The 12761-nt window shown below is 45.3% G+C and overlaps 1 protein-coding gene across 1 annotated transcript in view; it reads right to left on the bottom strand.

The window, feature by feature from the left end:
* LOC122923769 (cytochrome P450 2G1-like) overlaps positions 1-12099 on the bottom strand; it is a 53134-nt gene extending 41035 nt beyond the window's left edge. Inside the window, exon 1 of the mRNA XM_044274605.1 lies at positions 11969-12099. The gene's annotated coding sequence lies outside the window, so the exon portion shown is untranslated. The remainder of the gene's footprint in view (positions 1-11968) is intronic.
* Positions 12100-12761: the final 662 nt, after the last annotated feature.

The raw sequence follows: 12761 nt of genomic DNA, 5'->3' as shown, positions 1-12761 counted from the left end.
AGGGCAGCAGGGATAGTGTAAAGTCCTACTCACCCTGATAGAGCTCTATTAGGGTGAATATGACAAGGGTTCTAGCCCTTACGGGGGGTAATAGTTATTAAATAAAAAGTAAAAAAAAAAAGTTGAAACCCCCCAATATAGAAAACAATATATTGCGATATATATCGCATATCGCACATGCTTAAAATTATATTGCAATATAGATTTTAGGCCATATCGCCCACCCCTAATCTCAGCCTTTTTACATAATATCTATTATGGACCATGGTGGTATAATAATAATATGGCTATAATATATCTCCTGTATATAATTATATATTTACGGCTGGAATAAGTTAGACATCTTCTTGTATATAGTGATATGGACCATGCTGGTATACCCTGGGCATCTCCTGTATATAATTATATATGTACAGCTGGTATAAGTTATATATCTTCCTGTATATAGTGATATGGGCCATGCTGGTATAACCTGGGCATCTCCTGTATATAATTATATATGTACAGCTGGTATAAGTTATATATCTCCTTGTATACAACCTGGGAGTCCAAGATGCATCCAGACATTGTCCTCCTGCTGTTCCCGAACCATTTCAGTAGTGTTTCCCTCAATTTCTGTCCTTTTCCTGTGAACCAGACAGCCTCCCCTCTTCAGAGCAGGGGGTGCCTGGTTTAATGCTCTTGTTCTCCCATTGACTTCCAGCACACAAGCACTTTGGTGCTCGATCAACACTAGTAGACACAAAGGGCCAGATTTATCACGACTCTGACAGCTTACTCCACTTTCACATATGGCTAAAGTCAGTTTTAGCCAAGTCAGATTTATGATCGGCCCTTTAAGACTGTAATAAATGTGGTTTGACGGTAGCAGTTTATCCGTCAGTAAGCAGCTTTTCAAAAGTCGCACGTTTTTATGGAAAAGTCGCATGTTCTATTAAAAAGTCTCAGAAGATAAGCATGGTCCTCACTGGAGTGAAGTTGCGACTTTTTTGCGACTTTTTTGCGACTTTTTAAAAAAGTCCCAATAGTAAATCTGTCTAGAGATTCATTTACATACGAAAACACGCCCACTTTCAGAAAACTGCCCAGCATAGTGCAGAGCAGAAAAAAGTCGCAAATTTGTGCGCAGTTTTAGCCTTTGGGACTTTTTTGCGACTTTTCCACTCCACAAAAGTGACTTTGCCTAATGATATATCTGGCCCAAAGCCTGTCCTAATCACACAGCAGGACAAGTTATTTCAGAACACTGAGATAAAGAGCTGCCTCATCCTCCTCTCTGCTCTGCTTTTCTGGGATGATCCTGAATACAGCTGATAATATCTTCAGCTGAATCTCTATAGGAATGGAGTTCAGGAGGGGACATGAAGTACAGAGAGGACGGACAGGACAGACTGTAGTTATGTGGGGCTGTGGTAATGGAGACTGTAAACAAGTGGTGCTGCTCATCAGCCACACCCCACCTCATCTCTGTACTTAATGTCTCCTCATGGATGTCATTCCTACAGAGATTCAGCTGAAGATCTTATCATCTGTATTCAGGATCATAACCCCTGATGAGCAGAGCAGAGAGGAGGATGAGACAGCTCTTTAGCTCAGTGTTTTTGAAGTACCTTGTCCTGCTGTGTGATTAGGACAGGTTTTGTGTGTACTAATAGGACAGCGGCCATTTTATTTCCCCTGATGATTGCTCCACAGACAAAATGAGCCATTATATCTAATGGGAAAATATTTATAATAAAGTAATATTAAAGTATTTTTTATTTTCTTAATTCCTGGAGAGCCCCTTTAAAAATGCAGGGGAAGATTCATCAAACTGGTGTATTCAGTATATTGGGCAGACTAGATGGGCCAAATGGTTCTTATCTGCCGACACATTCAATGTTTCTATACGTAGAACTGGCTAAGGGTATTTTCACACTAGCGTTATTCTTTTCCGGCACTGAGTTCCGTCACAGGGGCTCTATACTGGAAAAGAACTGATCAGGCATATCCCCATGCATTCTGAATGGAGAGTAATCCGTTCAGGATGCATCAGGATGTCTTCAGTTCAGTCATTTTGACTGATCAGGCAAAAAGAGAAAACCGTAGCATGCTACGGTTTTATCTCCGGCGAAAAAAACTGAAGACTTGAATGAATATTTTTTTCCATAGGAATGTATTAGTGCTGGATCCGGCATTAAAAATACCGGAATGCCGGATCCGTCCTTCCGGTCTGCGCATGCGCAGACCTTTAAAAATGAGAAAAAAATAAATACCGGATCCGTTTTGCCTGATGACACCGGAAAAACTGATCCGGTATTGCAATGCATTTTTCAGACTGATCAGGCATTTTTCAGACTGATCAGGATCCTGATCAGTCAGAAAAAAATGACATGCGTTTGCATACAGTTTGCCTGATCAGGCAGGCAGTTCAGGCAACGGAACTGCCTGCCGGAATCAAACAACGCAAGTGTGAAAGTACCCTTAGTTGATCATAGCAACCAATCAGATTCCACTTTTCATTTACAAAGGAGCTGTACAAAATGAAAGGTGGAATCTGATTGGTTGCTATGGGTAACTAAGCCAGTTCTACTTTACACCAGTTTGATAAATGACTTCCGCAGTGTTTTCATGTTGGGAACAGGAGAACGAGCCAAGTACTGGTAACACAGGCCAACGCAGAGTAAGTGGGGTGGAATGATTGCTACTGTTGCCGTTCCTCTCTCATTTAGTGCTACTGATTATCGGCAGTACATCCCTGATTATGCAGGGAGACGCAAATCAGTTGACAAACGATTGATTGATCCGGAAAACCCCAACAGACTGCCGGCTTGCTGTGCCACTTGTGTGAAACTAGCCTTAGGTACACTGCTCTCCAAAGCTATAGACATGACTGCTGTGTGTGGAATACTTCTAAGACACCATCCACACTTAGACCCAACCTGGCCGGTCCTTTCTGTAGGGTATTACCGTTATTGGCAGCCTCAGATTCTGCAGAAGAAGAGTTAAGGAGTACAGAGAATCTAAACCTGCCCTATACCCATACAAAACCACCTGGGGGTAGATCTGCACTGAACATTGTTGGAACCATGTTCTGGCACTTTTGGAAGTACTGCAACCCTCAGTAAAGAGAGACGTTTATTCTGTTAAAAGGGTTTTCTGAGATTTTTATACTGATGACCCATCTTTAGGATAGGTCAATGGGGGTCCGACACCTGGGACCCTGTCGATCAGCTGTTTGAAAAGACATTGGCGCTCCTGGGAGCACCGCGGCCTTCTATCATTTTTTCCTAGGTCACTGACGTCACGTTCATCGGTCACGTGGCCTAGGAGCAGCTCAGTCCCATGAAAGTTAATGGGGCTGAGCGCGATACCAAGCACAGCCACTATACAATGTGCAGGAGCGCCTATGCCTTCTCAAACAGCTGATCGGCGGGAGTACAGGTGTCAGACCCCCACCATTCACATACTGATGACCTATGCTGAGGATAAGTCATCAGTATAAAAATCTCGGAAAGCCCCTTTAAATCTGGTCTGGTTACTGAACCTTACACTATACGCCAGCCATTGGACACCTTACATGCCCTTCCTTGTACCCATACAAACGTTAACACCAAGGGCACTTTAACTACTAGAGATGAGCGAATCTAAGTTGACGAAGTGGAATTTGATCAAAATTTCAGGAAAAATTTGATTCGCACCTAAGCCGAATTTCCTTGCGCTTCGTGGTAACAAATCACATTTTTTCCCTAAAATGGCTGCTGCACGTGTGAGGACATGGAGAAAGGATCTCTGGTAAGGCGGGATCACACAGATTGACATGCATGCAGCCAATCAGCAGCCAGCCAGACCTGTGATGTCACAGCCCTATAAATAGCGTCAGCCATCTTAGATTCTGCCATTTACCAGTGTACTGAGTGCAGGGAGAGACGTCTGCAGACGCTAGGGACAGTGTTAGAAAAAACTTATTTGTGCTAAAAAAAACTATTTACAAGTGCAGGGCAAGATTATTCAAGGTGTAGGGAAACAATAGGGATTAATCATTCCACAGCATTTATGTAGAACAGGGTTCAGTAGAGGAGGTGACAGCCTGGGTAATGGGAACAATCCGATTACACCTTGCTGCACTGATGGGCACCCAAATTGCCATTATATAGCTCTGTAATTCCAGCAAACCGTTCTTATTGGGGTACAAGTGCTGTTTGATACAGCCATTCACAGTGTTTATTACAAGGAAATATTTCTACATCTTATTTGCCCTTGTGGGGTGCAGTTATATGCTCGAAAGCATTTTTTGGCTTGTATTAGTGGGAAAAAAGGGCTTATTAGCCGTTGTTTGGTAAAGTGCGAAAATTACAGCCCTTTTTGGCATGTATTAGTGGCAGCCCAAAAATATATTTGCCGTTCAGTGGTGCAGTTACCATATAGGTTGTAAAGCATTTTGTGGCGTGTATTAGCGTAAAAAGGAAAGAAATATTTGCCTTTCAGCGGTGCAGTTACCGTTTATGTTTTAAAGCCTTTTGTGGCGTGTATTACCGTACAAAGAAAAAAATATATTTACCGGTAAGCGGTGCTGTCATCTGTTTTAAAGCCATTTTTGCCGTGCCGTTCAGCGGTGCAGTTATCTGTTCTAAAGCCATTTTTGCAGTGTATTAGTGGCAAACCATAAATATATTTGCCGTTCAGCGGTGCAGTTACCATATATGTTGTAAAGCCTTTTGTGGCGTGTATTAGCGTAAAAAGGAAAAATATATTTACCATTCAGCAGTGCAGTTATCTGTTCTAAAGCCATTTTTGCCGTCTATTAGTGGCAAAACCAAAATATTTTTGTCGTTCAGCGGTGCAGTTACCGTATATGTTGTAAAGCTTTTTGTGGAGTGTATTAGCGTAAAAAGGCAAAATATATTTGCCGTTCAGCGGTGCAGTTATATATTCTAAAGCCCTTTTTTGCGTGTATTAGTGGCACAAAAAAAGTATTTGCCGTTGTGTGGTAGAGTGAGAAAATTACAGCCCTTTTTGGCGTGTATTAGGCCTCTTTCACACGGGCGAGTTTTCCGCGCGTGAGGTGAACGCATTGCACCTGCACTGAATCTGGACCGATTCATTTCTATGGGGCTGTGCACATGAGCGGTGATTTTCACGCATCACTTGTGCATTGCGTGAAAATCGCAGCATGCTCTATATTGTGCGTTTTTCACGCAACGCAGGACCTATAATAGTGAATGGGGCTGTGTAAAAATCGCAAGCATCCGCAAGCAAGTGCGGATGCGGTGCGATTTTCACGCATGGTTGCTAGGTGACGATCGGGATCGGGATGGATCATGTCATGGACCATGTGATGAGCGCAGTGACGTCACCAAAGGTCCTTTTCTCCCAGGTCCTCAAAGAAGAAGTAAGAAGACAAGCCAGGCTGCGCGTACAAGTAGATGAGGTGAGGTTTAATTTTTTATTTTATTTTTTACCCCTCCATCCCTAATTTACTTAGCATTCTGTATTAAGAATGCTATTATTTTCCCTTATAACCATGTTATAAGGGAAAATAATAAAATTTACAGAACACCGATCCCAAACCCCAACTTCTGTGAAGAAGTCCGGGTTCGGGTCTGGGTACCAAACATGCAGATTTTTCTTCACGCGTGTGCAAAAAGCATTAAAACGCTTTGCACTCGCCCTGAAAAATCACGCATTTTCCCGCAACGCACCCGCATCCTATCCGGCCCTCACACGCAACGCCCGTGTGAAAGAGGCCTTAGTGGAAAAAAAGGGTTATTAGACGTTGTGTGGTGAGGTAAGAAAATTACAGACTTTTTTGAGGTGTTTTAATTTACTTTTTATTTATTTATTTGATCTAACAGTGTGTCAGACAGAGAAGTGCTAGGCCCTGCACATGGAAGTGGCAGAGGCCTAAATGTTTCTGGCAAAGACACAGGTCACAGCAGAGTAAGGGGGCATGGCAGCAGGAGTCACAGTGAGAGGCCCGAGCTCCCGGTCTCATCTAGCGGTCGTGTATTGACCAGCAACCCAGCGGTTCTTGAATGGTTGACTCGGTCATCCACTTTGTCCCAAGTGACATCAAACACCACCAGCCAACAGTTGGTGGGTTCGTCAGACACAACCCTTAGTTGGCATGGCCCAAGAGCAGGCCCTGTGCCCTCACCTGTCCTCAACCTGCCTCTGTCCTTTTCTGTTCCCTCAGCCGGAGAAGTATTATATGTTGTGGGCTCAGCCCCACTATAGAGTGTGGACGAGCTACTAGAGGACAGTCAGCAGATACTGGCCAGCCAACATGTGGAGGAGACATCCGCCGCTTGCTCTGCTAGGTGGGCATGCAGTGATGAGGAGACTGGCGTGGGACCTGGTGTTGCGAGTGATGAGGCTTCTGACCCAGAGACTGTTGAGGAAGACATCAGTGACATGCAGACAGTACTTGATGATGATGATGATGATGTAGCTGATCGCACTTGGGAGCTGGGTGACGAAGGGGTTTCATCATAGAGAGAAGAGGGTGGCAGCTTGTCTGTGAGGCAGTGGGGAGCCAGCAAGTTGCTAGCGTGGCCGGGCATCAGCAGTGGGAAATCAGTAGCCAAACGTGCCAGGGATAGACCAACCGCTTTGCAGGAGCCTACCTGCCCGGAAAGTAGTGGTGCACGGGTTCACGGAAGCAGCGGTGGTAGCAGTCAGTGTTGGGGGTAAAATCACCTACTCAGCGGTGTGGCAGTCCGCCAGAGGAGTTTAACATGGCCATATGTAGAATCTGTGGCCAGAAGGTGAAGCGTGGCCAGGGTGCCAATGTTGGCACCACAGCCCTGCATCAACATATGCAGCGTCATCATAAATTGACCTGGGAGAACCGTGGCTCAGATGTGGTAGTCCAGCATGCCGCAGCACCCGCTGCATCACCCAGAGGCACGCACCTGGTTTCAGGCAGTCAAGGTTCCACCACCTCAGCCAAAGGGAGCTGTCTGTCCTTCCCATCATCTGCTGGTCCTGATGCTCCTGCTCCTCCTACTACTCCTCGTCAGTCATTCCATCAGCAATTGATCACCGAAGCGATTGCCAAGAGACAACAGTATGTATGCGGCGCAGATGCTGAATGTGCTCCTGTCCAAGTAGCTGGTGCTGCAGTCCCTCCCTTTCCAAGTGGTGGACTCTGCTCCTTTCACAGAACTAATGGTTTGTGCCGAGCCGAGGTGGAGAGTCCCAAGCCGTCATTTCTTTGCCAAACCGGCAGTACCAGCCCTGCACACACATGAAAATCAGAAGGTGGGACAGTCCTTGAGCCTGACGGTGTCTGCCAAAATGCACGGCAGCACCGACGTGTGGAGCTGTAACTACGATCAGGGACAATACATGTCATTTACAGCCCACTTGGTGAATGTGGTTCCTGCACAGCCACACCAGCAACTTGGCAAGGTGACACCGCTTCTGCCTCCACGTTCTCACGCCGTTGGTCCAGCGACAATGTCCGCCTCTGCCTCCTCACCGTGTCCTCTGCCTCTACTACAGGGACAATTCAGTTTCCCTCCAGCATACCACATGTGCAGGGCACGGCGGTGTCACTCTGTTCTGTACCTCGTTTGCCTGGGTGAATGGAGTCACACAGGGAAGGAACTGCTCCTTGTCCTTCATCAAGAAATCTAATCCTGGATTTCTCTGTGACAAATCAAAATCAGAACTATGGTGACCGACAACCGGAAGAAAATGGTGTCGGCGCTGCGTCAAGGAGGGCTCAACCATGCGCCCTGCATGGGACATGTGTTCAATCTGGTTGTCAAGCGGTTCCTGAAGTCTTCCACCCATCTGCAAGACATCCTAAAAATGGCCAGGAACCTTTGCATGCATTTCAGCCACTCGTACACCGCAAAGCACACCCTCTTTGAGCTGCAGCAGCAGAACGATAACCCCCAACATAGGCTTATATGCGACGTTTCCACCCATTGGAATTCCACCCTCCATATGTTGGACCGACTGTACGAACAGAGAAAGGCCATCAATGATTTTTTTATGATCCAAGAGGACAGGAGTACTCCCCTGTGTAACTTTGATGTCAGCCAGTGGCAGCTCATGCGTGACACCTGCCGATTGCTCAGGTCCTTTGAGGAGGCCACGTTATTTATCAGTCACCAGGACTACGGGATGAACAACGTCATTCCACTGCTTCATGTTCTGGAACAGATGCTGGTAAATCTGGCTGGTCAGGGGACTGGAGACGTGGCGCCTAGATCTCACGGCCACATGAGCCCTGTGGGGGCTGAACTGGAGGAGGCGGAGAAAATTGGAGCACAAGCAATGTGTAGCGAAAGGGGTGGTTTTTCAACACAGGTGACAGGAGAGGAGGAGCAGTATCAGCCAGAGGAGCAGCAGGGAGATGAGGAAGACGAGGCAGGGTACCCAACGGACACGGAAGCACACAACGGTCGTGTGCATGAGGCCTAAGGCTGAGTTCATAGCTGGGTTATTTGGTCAGTTTTGGCCCCGTGAATACCCAAATAAGTGAAGTATGCAGTGATTCTAAGAGCGACGTCTGTCATCTGCATGTCATACGGACAGTATTATTTCACTACCAAAGCAGACTCCCTATGCATGATACTGCAAGGCACAGTGTTCTACACCACTAGAAAGGCTCTCTGCAGCCAGGAAATAGCAGTTTTTTTTTTATGAGATTCGCTGCAAATAAACACGATCGAAAAAAAAAAAGAAAAAAAAAATTCGGTGAAGCGGCGAGTTGAAATTTTTAAAAATTCGCTCATCTCTACTAACTACTACTAACACTAGGGAATGTCCAAAGGAAAAAGGGTGTGCCCTCCTTTCACTGGCCCTAGGGAGCAATAATGTTAGGAAAACCACAATGATAGACTTTTTACAGCTAGAGCCACTACCACTCCCATCCTCCTCTCCTCCTCCTTAGGGGCTACCTGCTCCATCCTGCCTGCCGTTCATAAATTACCCTTTCCTTCATTGCAGAGGACGGCGCTTATTGTTTATTACGATAACCTGCCCCCCGGTTACATCTGTTTTTATTTTTATGTTTTATTTGTATTTTATTACAGGTTTTATTTTATTATTTGAAAAAAATATATATTTATCGAATCCAACCAAGGACAACATCTGCATGGAGTTTGTATGTTCTCCCTGTGTTTGTGTAGGTTTCCTCCGGGTTCTCCGGTTTCCTTCCACACTCCAAAGACATACTGACAGGGACCTTAGATTGTGAGCCTCTTTGGGGACAGTCGGATGCTAATGTCTGTGAAGCGCTGCGGACTATAGTAGCTCTGTACACAGTACGTGCATACAGTAAATAAATTCATAAATACATATATCATCTTTTTATTTTAAGATATTTTAGCCACATAAAATGTCTCCCAAAAGATCATTAACAGACCTTTGGGAGACACTGACCTGTTTTTTTTGCACTATTTTAATTTTGTTTCTTTGATTTGTATTTTTATTTTTATTTTTTTTTAAATATATTTTGCCTCATCATATGTCCCCCAAGAGGTCAATTAAAGACAATTTCCTTTTTTTATTTTATATTTTAGTTTTTTTTGTAATTTTTTATATATTTATTACCTATCTAAAAAAAAAATCTAAATATATAAAGGACGTATATATGTGTGTGTGTAGGTATGTATGTTCTGCGATCACTAAAAAACGCAACCATCGATTTCAACGAAACTTGGTATACACATCCCTTACTACCAGGAAAGAAATCTTGCGGGGGTCTCAGCTCTCTAAGACGTACCGTTCCTGGGATATTCCAAAAAAATGACCTGCATTAGCCAATGGAAGCCTGACAACCTTTCTCTTCATATCCCAACTGCCATAGACACAGTCACATGTCCCTTATCAGCCAATAGAAGCTCGCAGGCCCTTAGTCTCCACATACACACAGTTTTACTTCAGGTTTCCATAACAACCCAGCCATTTTTTTTCCCACTGCTATAGGTCAGCTTTAGACTAGGCAGGGGTACATGACGACAATAAGTCGCATGACACATAGAGCACAACTACACTGCTACATGTGTCACACAACAATTTTTATAATGATAGTCTATGGTGTTGCACTGCGACACGTGACATGCTGCGACTGCGATGTGACAGTCGCAGAAAAATCCATCTTTTTTGTGACTGTCGTGTCACAGTCGCAGCATGTCACATGTCGCAGTGCAACACCATAGACTATCATTATAAAAATTGTTGCGACAGAACGTCGTGCGACACATGTCGTCGTGTAGACCTAGCATTAAAGGGGCAGGGCGCTGTGGAGGTTACTTTTAAAGGGGCGGATACTGTGGAGGTCACTGTTAAGGGTGCAGGGGCCACTATTAAAGGGGCAGCTGCTGTGGAGGTCACTATTAAAGCAGCAGGGTACTGTGAGGTCACTGTTAAGGGGGCGGGCCCCTGAGGCAGTCACTGTCAAGGGAGTGGGGTGCTTTGAAACTCACTGTTAAAGGGGCGGGCTGCTGTGGAGGTCCCATTTTAAAGTGGCGGGGCACTGTGAGTCAGTGTTAAGGGGTGGGGGACTGTGGAGTTCAGGCTGGGTTCAGACCTGAGCGTACTGAACGTACGCTCTGTATGCGCGATTGTACGGGCGTTTGCAATCGCGCATACAGAGACAAGCAGATGCCCATTGTCGCGCGGTCCCGCTGAAGTCTATGTACGGGAACGCGCGACAAGATGCCCCAAAGAAGCTCCTGTACTTCTTGGGGCGTCGGGCGTTTTACAGCGCGATCGTACGCGCTGTAAAACGCTCAGGTCTGAACCGGCTGTCACTGTTAAAGGGGCGGGGTACTGTAGAGGTCACTGTTATGGGGGATACTGTCGATATCTATTAACGACACACACAAACATTAAATGAAATAGATGAAATATACCCGGGCAAAGCCGGGTCCTTCTGCTAGTAGGGAAATATAATATGTACCACTAAAGGTCATTAAAAGAACCCTAGAGGTTGCAGACTTTTTTTATTTGTATTTTTTACTATTAATATACTATACATACATTCTTCCTTTCTCATTGTTCTTTTTTAATATATTTTTGATGCACTATGTGTCCCCCAAGAAGCAATTGAAATGACATTCTTTTTTTCTTATTTTGCACTTTTTCCTTGCTATTTATGTATTTTTTTTTCTTTTATTTGTATCTTCATGTTTAATTTTTAAATGTGATTGTATATGGTTGTGCCTGCGCTGTCGCTGTCCCTGACGAAGAAGCCCGTAGGCTTCGAAACGCGTAGGATCGCTTTTTGGTCTCTGGATCGCTCCGTAGGTCTGTCGTGACGTCACGCTACACGCTCCGGAATCTCGTACCAACACAAGCTCCCTCGCGCGCACGCCAGCCACCGGCCGGGGCGGCATACGCGCTCTGAGGTTGAGCAAGAAGCACTGCAAGTTACCTCCACTATACTTCTGGACCGGATACCTGTTATACCTTCTACCGGACTGAATCATTGTCCTACTGGAACAAGGTAACCGCGAACTAACAATAAAATCAACAAATCATTTATCCCTTTTTTCCAGCGCTGGTACCATACATTAGTTTGTTTATGTTTAATTTTTATCCTTTTTTTTTTATATATATGTATTTTTGCCACACAATGTGTCCCCTAAAAAGGTCATTATAAAGCCTCTGGGGGACACACTTTATTTAGTTTTTTCCACTATTTCCCCGGTAACTGAGGCATACAGTGGAGCCCCTGTTACAGGGGAGGGCAGCCTTCTGTGGGGCTTTGTACCAGGTAGAGCTGATGAGGGCCTGCTAAGACCCAGCAGCTCTACCCCCAAGACCCCGCTTCTCCTATGTGAGGGAAGGCAGAAGGTCTGTGCCGGAGCTCTGGTCAGAGACACAGATGGTTTATCGCACGATCAGTTTTGCTTCTGTCCAGCAGGAGAAGGACCCGGAAACAGCGACTCAGAGACCCCCGGGGGGCCCCTGCTGTAATGTCGTCAGGACAGAGGAAGAAAGAAGTGTGCAGAGGACTTGTTCTCACCCGGACCGTCCTGGCTCTGCGTCTTCCCTCTGGTGTGAACAGGACGTGTCAGGCTTGTTTGGTGCGGCACCGGCCGTCGTCTGCCCCCTCCCCACATGAGCAGGAAGCAGCACCGTATACAGTGCAGGGGGTGTTCCTCCAGCTCTCTAGGAAATGTCTACAACCTACAGGCAGCAGCGCGACCAGCACTTACTATGGGGAAGGGCACACCAAGCTTTATAGCGTTGTGGATGTGGAAGCCCTGAAAAAATATTAAGAGGGGAAAAAAAGCCTAAAAGAGAAGTTCCTGAGGCTGATAGTGCCTTCTGATATTTGCTATTAGGAGCTGACCCTTGCAGTTGTTTTATTTCTATGTTTTTGTTAGTGCTTTTTACAGCTTTTTCCACCAATATTTATTCATTTATATATTTATTATATTCACTTACATATTGATCAGCGCTTCACAGACAGAAGCAAATCATTAGAGACTCTACACTGCACTGCACCTATAGAGGGACATTCACCAACTTCCGTATGCCAGAAACTGGCATCATAAAGGTGCAAAATTTGACGCATGCCATGCAGATGAGGACAGTGATTGGTTGTAACCGTCACATCCTGTATGTATGTGCAGGTTTTAAAGCTACATGCACACGTCCATATGCCATCCTTTTTTTTTTCCCGGATCTATTGTAACAATGCCTAAAACGGACAAGAATAGGACATGTTCTAATTTTTTTTTGCGGGGCTCTGGAACAGACATACTGATGCGGACAGCACACGGTGCGCTGTCCGCATTTTTTGTTGACCCATT

This window comes from Bufo gargarizans, unplaced genomic scaffold (genome assembly GCF_014858855.1).
Source record: "Bufo gargarizans isolate SCDJY-AF-19 unplaced genomic scaffold, ASM1485885v1 original_scaffold_1883_pilon, whole genome shotgun sequence".
Lineage (NCBI taxonomy): Eukaryota > Metazoa > Chordata > Amphibia > Anura > Bufonidae > Bufo > Bufo gargarizans.
The sequence above is the reverse complement of the archived record's forward strand: the minus strand, read 5'-3'. Positions and strand labels throughout refer to the sequence as shown.